The sequence below is a fragment of the Papaver somniferum genome, chromosome 11 (genome assembly GCF_003573695.1).
Source record: "Papaver somniferum cultivar HN1 chromosome 11, ASM357369v1, whole genome shotgun sequence".
NCBI classification, from domain to species: domain Eukaryota; kingdom Viridiplantae; phylum Streptophyta; class Magnoliopsida; order Ranunculales; family Papaveraceae; genus Papaver; species Papaver somniferum.
This window is the reverse complement of record NC_039368.1, coordinates 22877754-22896792: the sequence shown is the minus strand read 5'-3', so window position 1 is coordinate 22896792 and position 19039 is coordinate 22877754. Positions and strand designations below refer to the sequence as shown.

General features: G+C 39.2%; 1 pseudogene; it reads left to right on the top strand.

Annotated features, from left to right (window-relative positions):
* Positions 1-14390, top strand: part of LOC113324221 — a 60841-nt pseudogene extending 46451 nt beyond the window's left edge.
* The last annotated feature ends 4649 nt before the right edge of the window (positions 14391-19039 follow it).

Genomic DNA, 19039 nt, shown 5'->3' with positions numbered 1-19039 from the left:
ATCAACATAAGATACACGGAGCCAAGACGATCAAGCATAAGACATTCGACGCTTCAGCGCTCAAGCACATAAGAAGCCTTCGAATTGTACTCCCAATCAAAGAGTACACCTTCAATAATAACTCCTCTAGCTTCAACACAATATCTCAACGTGACACACCGGTTCAACACCGACACGATCAAAGTATAGCTGAATTACAATCGATAAGCCTTCACTATCCCATGATAAGACTTCTGAAGTAGATGCAACACCGTTCATCAATGGATGCTACAAACTCCTTCAACTCTGCTAAGTGAATGAGGGATGCACTGGGGACTTGATTTTATTGGAAATATCAATTACATATATTTCAAAAAATGTTATCCACATAAAAAGTCATTGCAACCTAATGTGATTCCATGAAACGTCGTCAAACGGAACCTCTCTACATCAAAATCCTCTGCACGACTGGGGAACTTCCTTTCTTCACCAATCATATCTAGAATGAAGATTGCTGCTGCTATCTACCACGCAACAACATCGATTCCATGATGAAGCCACTTCACAGTAAAGTCATAACAGGAGGATTTGGGTTGAAATCCTAATACACCTTCATCTTAGGAATGCTCAACTCACCAATTAGTTCGTGCATGCTCACTGGACGAAAGAGCAAAGACTATCATCTTCGGTATCTGTATCAAATCCAATCATAGTATCGGCATCAGCATGTGGAGGAACTCTATTCATGGTCTCAGCATCAACAAGAATTTATGGAGAACTTCCAATTGTAATCTCAACATCACTCTCGGGAGCAACATCCGGCTTCATCAACTATCCATTCTCTATGGATCATACTTCTTCAATCCCTAATGATTCATATCAAGATGTGTAAACATGAAAACATGCTAACATGAACGTCTTCCCAAATTTTGCTCGGGCAGACGGGTACAAAACCAAAATCTTCTACAAGATGTTCTCATCGCCTCTACAAGTGAGATACGACATGCTCCGGGACATGGGTTTACAAAAACGTACCAATGGGAGAGGAATGAGACAATACTTCCTCAACGAAAGATGTTTGTCTATGTTTCTCCTGCAACATACCAAAAGGGCACATCAATCGGGCATACGAGCTGAAAGATATGGCCTTTACCGTCAGGTCTACGACATCTGAAAAATTTGTACGGGATTACAAATTACAAATGTGCACGCTTAGTTGGCTGATCTATGCAACTAAAAATTGAGTTATTATTTTCTCATGTGATAACTCAGTCTCTTAGCTTCAAAATTTGGGGTCAAGCATCGAATTCTGACGTCGTATGAGGTTCCTACAGCTTCCAGAGCATACAACATGCAAGCAGCAATTCTTAGATGGGATTCATAACCTCCACAGTCGATCGATGTCCACCAGGTCCTTCCTCTAAGTCCTCCATCAAGGTACCTCCAACTTCGACCACCTAGGTCTTTACATCAATTTTTCTACCCGGGTCCTCTATCTAGGTCTCATCATAAGAAGGGAAAACGAAAGGGAGAGACTTAACAAAATACTGGGGACTGACGGTCCACTGGTCAAGACGATCGATTTCACAATCCAAAACCAATCAAGAAATAAAAACCAAAATAAAACCTCGCATCTCTTAGAAGTCCAAGGTTCAAGATATCATGGAAAGAAAACTAAAGAAAATCAGAAAAATAAGATTTCTGCTTTTCTGCATCCTCCAAGACTTGCAAAGCAGCTTTCTCCGCCTCCATCTTCTTGGTCAGCTCAGCAGCTTCATCCATCTTCTTCAACACGGCGTCACTGGTGGTGAAAGGAGTGTCACCTTCCACTGCTTTCCTGATAACATCAATCTTTTGACGAAGCCACTTCAGATTGAAGCCAAGTTCTTCAGCTTTCTTCAAGTTGTACTCCCAATCAAAGAGTACATCCCGGGGGACAGTTGATAAGCATGTATATGCTACATTTTATACCATATTTATATTATCTATGATACAATATTTTAGTTATTAATACTATTTTAGTGCTTTTGTAGAAAGTACAAGTGAATTCGATCATCCAGCGAATAAACAACAAAATGTGAGACTTAATGGTGTTTGCGACGAAAATGGAAAAATGTGGTTGGCTTGGTACTTCCATATATAAGCAACCACAATGATGAAATGTGGTTGGCATGGTATTTCCATGTATCAGCAACCAAAATGATCTATTATGCTAGCCTCGTATTTCTATATATCAGCAGCACTTATTCTGCTGGCCTGATATTTCCATGTATCATTAGCCGGATGGCCTGGTATTTCCATGTATCAGCAACCACAATTATGAAATGGGGTTGGCCTGATATTTCCATATATCAGCAACCACAATAAAAAACATGACAAAATGTAGCTGGTCTGGTATCTCCATATATATCAGCACCATAAAATTGTTTCATAGGCGAGGCACAAACGCAGCAAATGAATTGAAATCAAAGTGGGGTTGGCACATACAAACTGAAAACGGGAGTATTTTATCTTTCTTACTTTATTACAAATATATTCCACCGGGAAAGATAATTTATTTTCCATGTGAAGAATTAATTGAGGAATATTTACACGTGAGATTATTTTGGAAATAAAGTAACTCTTTCTTCATTTGGGAGATTTTGGAAATAAGGAGAGATTATTATTTCATTGGAAGAACGAGGTGGCAATACTATTTGGGGAAAGATACTAATGACGACATCAACTTGCATGCAAGATATTTTCATAGAATAATTTATTTTGATTCTTTGATTAATGAAATAAAAGAAAAGGAAGGTTATAAGAAGGGGGTCGACTATTTGAGAGGAGAGCCCGGCCACGGGGCCGTAAGTAGAGAAGGGTTTTGAAGTTTTGTTTTCGATTCTTCATTTTTCATTAGTTAGAGTTTTATTTTAATATGTTTATGGCTTTTGAGAAAGCCATGTCTAGCTAGAGTCATGTTAGGGTTTAGGTAGAAACCAATTTAATTGTGTAAACTCTACATTTATATGCTCAATAATGATTTGAATGACTAGTAGTTTTTCTTCATATGGCTTGGTATTTTATTGTTCATGTGATTTTATTGATTATTTATGCTTTTCAATTGATATGGCGTGCTTTGGTTAAGTTCTTTGACGTGATATGCTTTAGGATTGATAGGTAATGCTTTAGAATCACTACCCACGAAGCGAAGAAAATTACAGCGGAGAAACAATATTTGAAAATGCATGTAATATATTTTTAATGACTAGTAGAATTTGCATAATTAATTGGTGGAAACCGAAAATCCTAATAACCTGCTCTCATTTTGTTTACTGTTAGAATTATTATTATTTTATTTTGTTCCAAAATTCTGAAAATCGTTCAAACATCATCTTGTCAATTAGTTAGTTTTGATATTAATTAGTAGTAGTATTTCACACTCCTCGTGGGAAAGACCTGTACTTGCCATTGTTCTGCTAGTTAGACACTGTGCACTTGCAGTATTTTATTGTATGTTTCCGAACCTACCAAGTTTTTGCCGCCGTTGCCGGGGAGCTGTTGCATAATACTCTCTGATTGATATCTTGTACATAGTTTATATATTTTATTTTTTAATTTTTTTTTCTTTTTTCTATACATAATTTATTTTTATTTTAGTTCTTTTTACGCAGTTTGCTTGGAATTTTCCAGGTACCTTAGTTTGAAGTGCTACCAGCGAAAAGATGCACTCGCAAAGCTTTTGCAAGAGCCACTTGGAAGATCCACTAGAGGTTTGATTAGCTCATTTTGGGTACGATTTTGATGATGATAGTGTTATATGTGAATTCAATGCCTTATTATACTCCACACAACTGCTAGACACTAATAAATGGAAACCCAAACTAGAACCTCTAATTTTGTCAGAGTCTCGACTAGTTCTATTTGACGAGAAAGCTCCGACCTTAACCCTTAAGTCATTAAGTTGTGAATTTTTTTGTCTTGATGATATTGATAATGAAACCATTTTAAATGATAATGGGTCTATGAGTCGTGATATTATTGCTCCATTGAGCTATTGTTCCGCGGATGAATTTGAACCAATATTAGCTGCGGAAATCATTTCAGCTGATTTAGAACCTGATTTAGAGAGTGCTCTGCGAATAGAAATTCTCAAAAAATCTGAACATGTTGCTTATGGGAGTGATGTAATTTGCACTTACAATTTTCTAGTGGGAATGAATTTAAACATATTTCTGGAGGTTTATGGTATTTGCAGGTGCATATTTTCAGCTGACCGGATTAGTTGGGATGATCCTCAACTTTTTAGACTCTACATATATGATTGGATGTCTACTTTGGGGTACCAAACTCACCTTGTTGAGACTACATGCTATTGGCAAGTTGGGGAACAAATACATTTCGCTTCATGGGAGTCATCCCATCAGATTTGTTCCATGTACTCCATCTCTTATTTTTATTGTTTATTTTTGTATTTCCCATCCTAATTTCTACGTTGGGTGACTCAATTACATTGAGGACAATGTAATGTTTAAGTGTGGGGGAGTGGGTAATTATCCATATTTTTGCAGGTTTTCACTTTTCTTAGAATTGAAAAAAATAATCAATTGCATAATATCTATGTTTTGCTCGAGGACTAGCAAAATATAAGTGTGTGGGTGTTCATAAGCATGTATATGCTGTATTTTATACCCATATTTATATTATCTATGATACAATATTTTAGTTACTAATACTATTTTAGTGCTTTTGTAGAAAGTACAAGTGAATTCGATCATCCAGCGAATAAACAACAAAATGTGAGACTTAATGGTGTTTGCGACGAAAATGGAAAAATGTGGTTGGCCTGGTACTTCCATATATCAGCAACCACAATGATGAAATGTGGTTGGCCTGGTATTTCCATGTATCAGCAACTACAATGATCAATTATGCTAGCCTCGTATTTCTATATATCAGCAACACTTATTATGCTGGCCTGGTATTTCCATGTATCAGCAACCACAATTATGAAATGGGGTTGGCCTGGTATTTCCATATATCAGCAACCACAATGATGAGATGAGGTTGACCTGGTATTTCCATATATCAACAACCACAATGAAAAACATGACAAAATGTAGCTGGCCTGGTATCTCCATATATATCAGCAGCATAAAATTGTTCCATAGGCGAGGCACAAACGCAACAAATGAATTGAAATCAAAGTGGGGTTGGCACATGCAAACTGAAAATGGGAGTATTTTATCTTTCTTACTTTATTACAAATATATTCCACCGGGAAAGATAATTTATTTGCCATGTGAAGAATTAATTGAGGAATATTTACACGTGAGATTATTTTGGAAATAAAGTAACTCTTTCTTCATTTGGGAGATTTTGGAAATAAGGAGAGATTATTATTTCATTGGAAAAACGAGGTGGCAATAATATTTGGGGAAATATACTGATGACGACATCAACTTGCATGCAAGATATTTTCATAGAATAATTTATTTTGATTCTTTGATTAATGAAATAAAAGAAAAGGAAGGTTATAAGAAGGGGGTCGACTATTTGAGAGGAGAGCCCGACCATAGGGCCGTACATAGAGAAGGGTTTTGAAGTTTTGTGTTCGATTCTTCATTTTTCATTAGCTAGAGTTTGATTTTGATATGTTTATGGCTTTTGAGAAAGCCATGTCTAGCTAGAGTCATGTTAGGGTTTAGGTAGAAACCAATTTAATTGTGTAAACTCTACATTTATATGCTCAATAATGATTTGAATGACTAGTAGTTTTTCTTCATATGGCTTGATATTTTATTGTTCATGTGATTTTCTTGATTATTTATACTTTTCAATTGATATGGCGTGCTTTGGTTAAGTTCTTTGACGTGATATGCTTTAGGATTGATAGGTAATTCTTTATAATCACTACCCATGAAGCGAAGAAAATTACAACGGAGAAACAATATTTGAAAATGCATGGAATATATTTTTAATGACTATTAGAATTTGCATAATTAATTGGTGGAAACCGAAAATCCTAATAACCTGCTCTCATTTTGTTTACTGTTAGAATTATTATTATTTTATTTTGTTCCAAATTTCTGAAAATCGTTCAAACATCATCTTGTCGATTAGTTAGTTTTGATATTAATTAGTAGTAGTATTTCACACTCCTCGTGGGAACGACCTGTACTTGCCATTGTTCTGCTAGTTAGACACTGTGCACTTGCAGTATTTTATTGTAGGTTTCCGAACCTACCAACAGTATTTATAGCTGTGATACAGATATCATTTATAACACGCAAGATGACTTCTACTTGCCTCTTCAAGAAATATCTATGCTCCGTATCCTTGGTAACGACGATGTGCCCATACATCTTCCACGGTTTCTTGTACATAGCAACATATGCAATGGGAACGCTAAATCCACCAAGAAACCTGTGATATGGGAGTATCTCCCCAAATGGAGGAGTAAAAGAAGTCCCTGCGCTGGGATACTCATGCACTATTATCCGGTTCTCAATCGCTGGAACAATGTCAGCAATCATAGGAATAACTTCGATTGGAGCAGCTTCTTCCATTCTCGAATCGGGTTCCACCATCTCACGCACAATTGGAGTTTCAGTCACCTCCACGGCATCAACAACAAGTGTTACATGACCTTGAAGTACAAGGATGGAGGTATCATTATCAACGGCTCCATGGTTACTCAAGTCATCATTGTTGGATCCATTATTCCTAACTTCAGCATTTGACACCTAATGTGAAGATTACATGGGATTAAAATGATTCAGGTGTGGAAACCCAACACAACCATAAAATCCAGCATGTAAGTGAACTAACATCATCTAAGTTCTTTACTATGCATCTAAAACATGAGCAAATAGTGTAGAAGCCATGAAACACGTTTTTCAGACAAGCTCATCTGAAGAGATTCTACACTTCCCTATATTACGACGAACTGGGAGCAACTGGTAAGGAATTTAAGGTTGGTACATATACCATTCTCTTCGTATGGATTGTTTATACAACATATCAAAATTTCATAGCAATCGGATGAACGAGCTAACAGATGTTGCCAAAACATCGGACAACATGCAACCTGGAAAAGTTCTGAAGGTCTCCTGGAAGTTCATTATTTCGCCTTTTTCAGGCCCTAAAAATGCTCAAAATTCAAAAATCTTCTTTCAAAAAGCTTGGAAATTTCCTGGGCTTGAAGATACATAAGCAGACCGTGAAAATACAACTTCGGACGAGGATTCTACAGCATTTTTAGTAAAATCTGAAGTCTGAAATTTTCTGGTGACGTATTTCGACAAAGTTATCCATAAATTTACATGGATTCTCATTCATTCACAAATCAAAAATTTCATACTTCTATGAATAAATTACAGGAGATATACTTACTAAGGGAGTCTCTAAATCTAAATCATTTGAAGGATCGGTTCGGGATTTCGGGAATTCTCCATATTCCCATGTCCCAAAGAAGAGAACGCTTCATCAACATGCTGCTTATCTACAATGATTTCTTCCTGGATTCATCAACAATAATTATTATTATTTCATTCAAGGAGATGCGCACAAAAAAGATACTTACATCGACTTCTTCATCAGTGCTGGATTCCTGATTTTTGCCGGGGAACAAGTTGAAGACCGTCAATCTATGGAGCAAAAGTATGAAAAGAAATAACAAACCTTGGTATCGTGATCCTAATTTCACCGTCAAATTCATGACACAAGGAGCGTTAACAACTCACCAAAGAAACTTCTGGGGACTGCACGTCATTTGCTAACCTCTTGTAGTCCTTACTTCTGGGTTCTCCGCTCCCGTAGACTTTCTTCCATTTTCGTGGAGTCTACATTGATCCGGGATTTCACTATACGATCATCCTGCGGTAAAGATAATAAAATAACCAGAAGTACAACTCGCTATGAAGGATCTCTCACCATCACTCAGAGGTCCCAGGAGTACCATTTCTTAAAGTTTCATCCGTAGAGATGTCATCCATGGAAACGTCGTCTTTCAAAGTGTCATCATGGGATTCAGTCATTCTTGCAAAGTGGTTGTGACAGATGCATAACATTCAGCGCATCATTCATACAAAGCGCACGATTCAACAAAACAATGAATCATGGAATAGAGATGCTCACATCAACGTCTGCAAAAATGGTAATCCCCAACTCTTACCTATTTTACGAATCACTAGACTTTAGTGATGACATGAAACTTTGAAAACTTGCTCACTCCTTCAAACCTGCGAAGACGAGCAAAACTTATCATTCTAGAGTCAACACTGACTTTTCACAAAACTATGAATAGTTCACATAACTTTTCATGTGAACATTCGCTGATTTTCTACATGTGTCCATACACTATAAAATCACCAAACTCATACATACATTATTTCCTCACATATATAATTGTTTGCTTTCAGCAATTGCTCAAAAATCATATATTGATTTTCATAAAACTGTGAACAACCCACGTAAATTTTACTGTGTGAACATCCACTGATTTTCCAAAATTGGACAAATGTCCATTCTATAATTGTGAAAACTTGGACATTATTTCACCATGTATGATTCTCTACTTTCAACAATTGTTCAAAATCAAAACATTGATTTTACAGAAAATATTTTTAACGTGAAACTCACGTAAATTTGAAAATATATATTTTGCTCCCTTGTGCGAGCATCCGTCTTTGAAACAAGAGCATATTTTCAAAAATAAATTTTTTCATGAAATCTCATAGACAAAATTTTATGTCAATAGACTCAGGTCTATTTTGTTTGTTTCTTAAACTAACGAATGAACGTCTGTTCCTAAAACAAGGATTTCCTTTTTTTGGCCGAGCCCGTAAACGCTAAACTGACCAAAACTGGACTTTCAACAGACCAAATCAGCGATGCTTCATCTCCGTGCTCACGGAATCACACTCTATCATACCATCAGGGTCCTCACCCAAACATTTGCTCGTACATGACACCATTGGAGAAAATCGAGGATTCTAACGATACCTTTGTAGACCGAGTTCAACCACTGATCTCGCCGACTGAAAATCACCATTTAATGCTTACTGCGGAACATGACTGTTCTTCACTAAGCAGGGGACTTAATGTAGATGGTGGATTTTCAACAAAGGGCAAAAACCGTAAAATAATGAGGCATGTTTTGACACGGGTTTCAGGCATGCAACGATTCATATTTTACGAAGCCATGATGAATATGTTTTCAAAAAGCCTCCACCAGCTGAGCGTTCGATTCCTGGCATTTCGTCGTGACCTCTATGCAGAATAAAGTATTTGGGCGGTTCTCCGTAGATTGATAGCTTAACGCCTTCAAGACGTCGGTGATACTCACTGTTCCCTGACTGCAGGAGAGAAACCCACCTCCACATAGAAGAATAGTTGGGAGGCGGACGCCTTCAGGACGTCGGTGACACTCACCGTTCCCTGATTATGTGGAGAGACTGTGCATAGATTCAGGCGGTTCTCCGTAGATTGAGAATACTAACGCCTTCAGGTCGTAAACAACATCGTGACTCCATGACTATGCACCATTCAGAATAGATGTGACGCTTTAACTGGCTAATATCTTTTCTTCAATAGATTAATCCTGCCGTGACATTCACTACTGAATTCCCAGAATAATCTATTATTGCTCCTATTCCATTGTTGAATCCACGGACTGATCCCATGGAATGGCATTAACAATTGCTCATATTCCATTGTCGAATCCACGGCCTGATCCCATGGAATGGCAATAACAATTGCTCCTATTCCATGGTCGAATCCACGACTTGATCTCATAGAATGGAAGTAAAACAACTGTGCTATCTTATTACTCCGATTTCATGATCGAATCCACAAATCTCATGAAATGGTATTAGATAATCTTAATTACTCCGATTCTATGGTTGAATCCACGATCCCATAGAATGGTAATGCTTGTTTTATTATTTTGAATTCGTAGTAGAATGCACACCTGATCCTGCGAATTAATAATGAACAACTATTCATTTTTATTACTCAGTTTCATGGATTATTCACCACTGCATTCATAGATTAGTAATAGATACTCAACAACCGGGCATTTGGACCATCATTGAGTAAGCCCCACAAAAATGGTGCGAGTGTACTCGACAATGATGGACGACTGAGCACCCGGATGCACAAACGAGTGTCCAAAAATATGAAATAACGAGGAATCCTTCGCAAAACAGGAGAAAATAATAAATATTAATAAAATAATAAGAGACGCCCAGGGCCGGACCCACCAGCCGGCCGTCCGGCCATGCCCTAGCCATGTTCGGTCCGTGCCTTTCCCATTATTTTTCTTATTTTTTTTTTATTTCATGAACTCACGAAAACTCCTTGGTTTTAGCAACTTTCTTTGTTTTTGCAAAACTCGTGAATTCTCCATAACTTGGTGGATTCACGAAATAATATTATAAAATAAGAAGAGGTGTGTAGGACCGAGCAACCTAACCGGACGGCCATGCCTAAGCCGTGGCCGGTCCCACACCTCACAATCCTTAGCTTTTTATAATTATTATTCCCTAATCTCACGAAACTCCTCCGTTTCAACAAAAACTCGTGGATTCTCCATAACTTCAAGGATTCATGAAAAATAATAATATAGGGAAAGGTGTGCGGGACCGGGCAACCTAGTCGTCCGTCCATGCCCTAGCCATGGCCGGTCCCACACCTTGCAATCCCTAATCTTTCATAATTATTATTTTCCTTAATTCATGAAACTCCTGGGGTTTGAGCAAAATTCATGATTTCTCCTTATTTTCTCGAATATTGCTCAAATCACGAAAAACCAAAAGCCAACATAGTCATACGACTGCCTAGCCTATCACAGCAATTTTAAATATTAAAACACTTATATTTTAGTATTCCCAAAATATTGATGAATTGAGCATAATGCTCATTCCAACAAAAATCGAGAATTCTCAGTCAAGATGAAACTCTTCTGAAAATTCACTATGTAGCTCGAACGCGCATCAGAAAATACTGAAATTCTCAGTATGGAAACACGGACACCACGGAAACATGTGCATGCCTTCATGACCGACCAGAGTCATTCCTAGGTCTTGCACAAAGCCGGTCTCATAGGTTTTCATAATTCTGACCTAATTTGCTCAATTGCTCATACTGGTCCCGGACTCTCTCCAACCAACTAGGAGATTCTCCAAATGACCAAAAACTGGTCCGGTGACCACCAAGATCCGTTTCCATGCTCTCTTGGTCGGTCCTCATCTCTCATACGTAAGTTTTATCGCCTAATGCTGAATCCAGCAATATTTCAATAAATGATGAAACCTGCATTTAATCATCGTTCTTTCACCAAATCTCAAACTGAGAACCCTGGTGCGTGCTCACTCGAGCACTGGGAACCCATGGAATCTCATCATCCCATGTGCTCGGTCCCTCCTCACTCATGACCAATTTTCAGCAATTCACCAATTGATGAAACATTGATAAAAATTAGGGTTTCGAACAAACGCTCCACGAATCACCATTCTGAGCAAGTTCAAACACACAATAATGTTGATTCAGCAATCAACATCCAAATTAATAATATTCGGTAATTCACCAATATTTTTGATTAATATTTTATTGGGTCACGGCATCAGTAAATAATTCGTCGAATTGAGCAATACTTGCTCGAATATTGATCCAACCATCAATGTTTAGTAATTCATTAGTAGTTTGTTGAATTGAGCAACACTTGCTCAGTTGCACGCCAAAATTATCAAATTCGTCGAATTGAGCAATACTTGCTCAATTTCTCGACAAACTCTCAATATTCAGCAATTCGTCGAGTTGAGCAATACTTGCTCAGTCTCTCTAGTCAGTAATTCATTGACATCTCAGAGAACTACATGTTCAATCCATGAATCACTGAGCATTCACCAGTTATGCTCGATTCAACAAAACTAGACTCACAGTCTAAATCAGTCAACAACTAACAAACTAATACACGTCTGCCTTGCAGACTCCACGATTCGTGAAATATCAATCACGTCACAAATGGGGGTATATCACTTAGGGTTTTGGTCTGGAGGTCTATGGCACGTGGATTCATCCACAACGAGAAATGTGTGTAAGTCGTGTAAACGGTTGAAGGAGTTAGCAAAGTAGTGGGTGCATGATCAGTCAAGTCTCCGCACGACATGGAACTAACTTTACCACGATATCCCACTTTCCCACTCTTTCAATCAAGAAACCGTCACACTTACAGGGATCAGTCTAAATCGAGGACATCAGGATATCATCAATCATTCTGGCAATATAAATAAGGCTAAGTCGAGGACATCAGGATATCATCAATCATCGATTATCATCATTATCCATCAACAACTCGATATAAACTTATTCACAGAACTCAACTTCAGCAGTTCAGCAATATTGCAGAAACCTTCAACACACCCACAATCCTTGATTATCACTGATCCTACACAACTCTCAGCTTCCCTCCTGCAGATCAACCGATCTCCTTCTTTGCGATCGAATTGACTCTGGAACGACCATTGTCTTGGTTTAGGCCGGAGTCATATAGATTGATTTCCCGAATCTAAGCACCCCCTTTGCAGCGGTGCATCTGTGTGAGGTTCATCAGTTCGCTCGGTTGAGGAGTCTCGACAGCACGCTCGACTCTCCACTTTCATAGAAAACCAGCAAACTGTTTTTCCGCATCTACAGTTGGAAGAATGACAAATAATTAGAAAAGATTCGAGAAGAGTTCAAGAATAAAGTTTTTGCGTTATCTGTTCCTCCCAATTCAAAATACTTTTATACTCTCAACCCCAGATGGTTTTCTCTTGATCACTGGAATGACCAAAAGATCATCATTTCGGTTGGGCAGATCCTCGCTGGACTTCCTATTCCTCTGTACAATCCTCCGATTCCTTTGTTCTATAGGATTATTTCTGATGCGAGATTCTCGCGTGCGTTCTTTCAGATAAGCGGTGATTCCATCAGGATTATGGTAGAGTACGCTCATCGTGCAGCTGGATTAGGCTCCCTCTATCCCAAAAAGGCTAGGAAAGCGGAGTATGCGGATTTAGATATCAACCCCAACGAGTATACAGTAGAGAATTTCTTCGCTCACTATGATGTTGCTATCATGAATGAATGAGTCATCTCGTTTGGCTGTCTGTTTGCAAAGGAAGGATGGAATTGCAAGGGATAATAGAATCATGCGAGATATTCATTTTAATGCAAAACCAATAATTCCGCACGACATTCCAAGCATGATCGCTGGAATGTTTTCCCCATCATCCTAAAAGGTCCTTACATTTATGGTGTTGATGTTAATGAATCGATTAATCCTTTCCCTGAGGATTTTCCCGTTTACAATCCTTGGGAATTCAAGTGGATAGAGAGAGAGACTGTGGTATGTTATTCATAACTTCGCTCATTTATTTTTCATTATTCATCATATTGTTTGCTCTGCTAATTCTCATTGACTTCAGATTGCCAAGTTGAAGAAGGATATAAGGACTCCGGGAAACAGGTCACGTTGGAAGCATTACGTTCAATCACAGATGAAGTAAGAAATACCTTTTCTCATATTTTAATAATATTGTTGCCTCTGTTTCTTATCTTCATCTGTATGCGAAGGTTGAAGATATATAAGTTAGTGGTTCTGGCGAGGCGGTAGGTGTCAAAGATAAAGGTATAGTTCGCATTAAGAAGACTGCTTCTAAAACCTCTTCCAAGAATCCCTCAAAGAAGCGGAAAGCACCTTCTCCCTCTTCTTCAAGTTCTCACTCTAGTGAAGATGATGATGATATCTTCCTCACCGAAAAACCTTCTATTGCCTCTTCTATGGGGAAATTATCTAGCATCTTCACTGACCCTATGTCAGCAGTGGGTAATCAAGAACTTATCCGTACTTATGGAACGATTGCGAAGATTTGTAATTCCGTCTCCTTGGATCATGAATCCCTTCGTGGAGTTGCCTCAGCGATAATTCCAAGTTTTTAATTCTCATTTGGATCTTTGGTAATCCTTACACTTTTGCACCCTCTGCAATAATACTTTTAATATCTTTGATAAGGATGATGCTTAATATTTATCTTATGTCTTCGCAGGTGGCCCGCATGTCTTATGTTGTTTCATCAGACTATCATAGAAAACTTCGCAAGCTTGAGGATGAAAATAATAAGCTCAAGGCCCAGATTTCCTCTTATGAGGATGACGCGTCTGATCTTCGCAAGAAGAATAGTCAATTAGAAACTAATGTTTCTTCTTACAAGAATTATGTATCCTATCTTCAGAGGATACACGATCAGTTAGTTGGTGCGTAATTTCTTATTCCTTTTGTCAAACTGATTAGCTGTAACTTTCGCTCCATTTGTAATTATCTATTCTTGCAGAGATTTACAGTCTTACTGATGAGGCATCTTCTTTATTCTCCTCGAGTATCTTAATGATTCCCTAAAATCCTTTGACGATGACAAAATGAAATCCCTTTCCTTGGAAGATCTCAAGGAGAAGTTTCAACTTCTTAAGACTGATCACAGCAGTGCTTTGTCTACAAGTACTGGTTTTAGATGTCGCTTCTTGGAATCCAAAGAAAGGATCAACACTTTAGAATTAAGAATTAACATTCTTATTAATGAGAAGGATCAAGTTGCTCTCAAAAGTGCTAAGGCTTTGAAGGGATTTCAAGAAACCATCCTTCAAGTTCAACTAGAACGAGATCGTGCTATAAGCGAAAAAGACGCACTAATTGAGCGAGGGAATCAGATACGCTCCCAACTTCTTATAGAGAGTGATACTGAATTTAAATGGGCTTCTAGGGTCTTAGATAATGCCAGGAATGATTTAGCTGTTAATGTTAGTCTTGAATTAGATCATACTGCCTTGGTTAAGGATATTATTTCTAATAAAGAAGGTTGTTCATTATACTTTTTTATCCGTCATTTCTCGAAAAATATTCATAAGCGATGTTAACCTTCTGATCTCTTTTCGCAGAGGCTGAGAAGGAATTTCGTGAACAAATTAAGAATCTAGAAGCGAAGCTTGTCGCATACGAGGGTCTTGAAGCAAAGATTTCCGCTCGTGACTCTAAATATCGCAGGCTTAAGAAAAAGTTAGTTGTCACTGTTTCCAATAATAGCAAGGATGCTATTCGTGTCCGTGATGCAGCTATTAAGAAAGTATATGCTGATAATGGCATTCCTCTTTCTCAATATAATCTTGCTGATGTTCCTCTTAACGAAGAAAGTTCCGATATCTATGATAGTGAAGGAGAAGACGAAGAGTGTGAAGAGATTGATGAAGAAAGATAATGACTCTGAGACTGATGGAGACTATACAGGCAGGGAGTAAATCTTTGTTCTTGCAGATCCTTTCTATCTTGTCATGCTTGTAAATTATTTATCAGCTCCTTGTATATCAAATATTTTCTAACTTTTAAAACTTCTCCTCAACGCAAATTCTTTAAGTGTTTAAGATCTCTTACTTTAAATTCTCCTTGTGATATGCATGCGTTAAGAAATCGTTCTTTCCAACAATTGGAGTTAATTTGGTGGTAATAATATGTATAATAATATTTAATTATGATGACAAATAACCTGTGCCTAAGTCTATCATACGTGGGCGAATAACACCCTTTTATATGCTTGCATTCCCATACTTGCCTCTGTTAGTTTCCACCAAATGAATGAATTAGGCACTATGAAGGATTATTTGTGATCATGTATGTGCGTATTTAACTCGTGCGGTGATCTACTATGTGTTGATTTGCCTCAGCTATATTTTGTTTTAATGTGTCACATTTATGCATCTGCTGATTTCTTATTGTGATAAATACCCTTTCTTCATGCGGTTATATTCGCAAGCTTAGCTGCTCTCTCATTAGTATATCCTGCAAAACAATGATTATTAATTTCTGTTGGACTTTTCTCATGAGGTCTTATTTTTCCTTCCTAGTTAATGGTATTATTTTTCCTGGTATATGATTTTGTTTCTGTGCGACGAGATCGCAGGAGGCCTTTACAATTTCGTGTAACGGCCCATTGATCTCGCGTTATCATCTTCTTGTATTATTGCTTCTTCATGTTTTATTGACGCGTAAATACGACAAGCCTTAATACTCCGGTGAGTAAAAATCCTCATGATATTTGCGTCTTTTGACACAATTCAGCTCCCTAATGGAGGGTCTCGTCCTTATATTCCCCATGATTTCCCCTTCAAGGAGGCTTACCCCTACCGGGTTAGGGTGGGCTCCTCACGTCCAGTGATTCGACAATCAGTTGTTTTCGCAGCCTCTTATCCCTCTGCTGATATGACTTATGGTTACAAGACCACACCCTAAGTGGGGTTTCTTCGGACCGAGTGCATCATAGTCAAGACTTTTCAAGAGCGTCCAGGTACGCTCCAGACGCCCAGGAACTCTTGACTCAACCGTGTACCTCGGCGCCTTGATCGAGTTTCTGCACTCCTTAGGAGAGACCTTATCACCTTAATTTTTCAACTTAGTCGCCTCTCCTGGATGGGCTTTTATTTCACCCCAAATCTCCATGACTCAAGATCCAGGGCCGGTGTAGCTTTCACTTGAGCCATGCTAACTAGGTTTTCCCAATTATGACGCGCGTTAGGTCTTATTATTGCCTCGTGTTGTATGCGAACTAGGATGCACGCCTGTTGATCGTGGTTTTTAGCTTAGGGTTAAAACCGTAAAACCTTGCATCTGATGTGACGTCACTCTGCAAGGAAACAGAGCCACGTGTGCTAACCTCTCCACTGGCAAATTTATTGAGTCGCTCAATATACTTACATGAAGTTTATCTAGACTGGCGAATCCCAGATGTTCAGTAAATTTCGGCGCCTCGCGTATATTCACTTAATATAAGTTCATCTGAATGCCTTCTATGCTATGTTCCCCGTCTGAACTCTTAATGTTGATATGGCATGACGATTTGTGTTCACTCGCAGCAGAGTAGAACGAATCTCCAAGTATCAAGAATAAGATCTTTGCATAAGGTATTCAATCAGAAAAGCATGCTGCTCTCTTGTAACGAACTTAAAAGAACTCTGTGTCGACACATAGAATTCAGTCAATCGTCCTGACTAACTTGAAAAAGTTAGAGTTTCGCGCCCCACGCAATACACCAGACCTTGCTTGTCAAAATTAATTAAATCCACCGCAGCGCACTAGAAGTGCGACCACGCCCTAGCTTGTCGGCCCCACTTCCCATTGACCAATCAGGTCGCCCCAAAGGCGCCACACTCTCACCAGAAGTGTGGTCGCGCCTTATGTTTGGTCGGCCCCCTTTTGTGGCCAATCAGGTTGCTTTAAACTTTCCACCATACATTAAATGCCAAACGCACCCTACCGCGGAAACTTCGCAACATGCCAACTTCACAACATGCTACCTCGCAAACATGCCACTTCGTGGAAACCTGCCATAAATAGCCACCACACGACAATTCCTACTCATGTGGCCATTTCCACACTATGGCCTTGCCATGGTTCCTTTAGCATAGCCATGGCGCCATTTGCACAAAAGTAGTGCCATGCCGCAGCCGCTCGTCACGTGCACTAATTAGGGTATTCGACAAAACCTAATTTGAGCAAATTGCTACCAAAGCCAAATAACGTTCCCAGAGCAACGGGATTGGCGTGGAAACAGGGCCAACGTTTCCATGCCACATGTGGGTCCGACTCCATGATGCCTTGGCCACGCCAAGCCCTAATTCTTCCACGGCGCGTTGTCCACGCCAAGCCCTAATTCTTCCACGGAAAATTCTTCCAACGGCGCCAAGACTTGGCCACGCCCAAATCCTTCCAACGGCGCCAAGACTTGGCCACGCCAACTCCTTCCAAAGGCGCCAAGACTTGGCCACGCCAAGTCCTTCTAACGATGCAAAGACTTGGCCACGCCCAAATCCTTCCAACGGCGCCAAGACTTGGCCACGCCCAAATCCTTCCACGGCGCCAAGACTTGGCCACGCCAAATCCTTCCACGATGCTAAACCCTAACTTTGGTTGCGGAGCCAAAATTTAGGTTTGGCCATGCCGAAACATCATTGGCATACCGTATTCCACGGCTACTAGCATGCCGCTATGATGCCATGCCATGGCTACGCCACTGTCATGCCATTAGCATGTAGCTGAAGCCACTTCACTACACAACAAGATGTGGCCATAATCAATGGCCATGCTTCTTCATGAGATGCAATATCATCCATTTAAGTACGCCACCGAAATGATGAGCTCACGACAAGTTTTAGGCGACTAGCCAAGACGAGCCTAGCATTACATGCTATTTACCTGCGACAAGCGTCTCCATTTTAACTTGCCACACGTAGCAAAGTGCTACATGTTTTCCATGAAAACACTCGAGACATCAAAATATGTCACAAACTGGGGGATGCTCATCAGGGTATTGGTCTGGAGGTTTACAGCATGCAGCATGCAATGCGCCCATTACAAGAAAGTGTCATGAAGTAGTATGATTAGTGGTGGTGAAAGGTAACGTTGTAAACAATTCATTTCCTTCATCATGGAAGAGTAATGACCGGCGGTTACACAAATTCACTTTCTTCATCATGGAAACATAACGTCTGGCAGTTACACGTTACTCTTTTCTTCCATCACTCAATCGTTTCCACTTCCTACGAGACCAGGGTACGTTTCACTATGACTTGTATAAATAGAACTCACCTATTTCCACCAAAGAATAAGATTTTTTGGACGGCAACACACAATATCTAGAAATCACCTGGTAGCTTTCCATCTGGCTCACGAGTTCTACTTTCTGATACAAGTCACAAAACACCCACACTTCCAGAATCAACTATTCTGGTCTCAACACTTTCTTCGCTTCCCTCCCTAAGACTAACCCTTCTCCTTCACTTTGTGACCGAAGCAAGCCTGGAACAACCATTTCTTGGTTTAGGCCAGGATAGTACAGATTGATCCCTCAAATCAAAAGTACTCCCGTGCAGTACATTGTTTAGGGTTTAGATTCGTTTCTCACCCACACACTCAAAATTACCAAAATAAGCAGAAACGGTTTTCACCCACAAACAATTGGCGACCAAAGTGAGAGATTAATCTCTCAGTTAC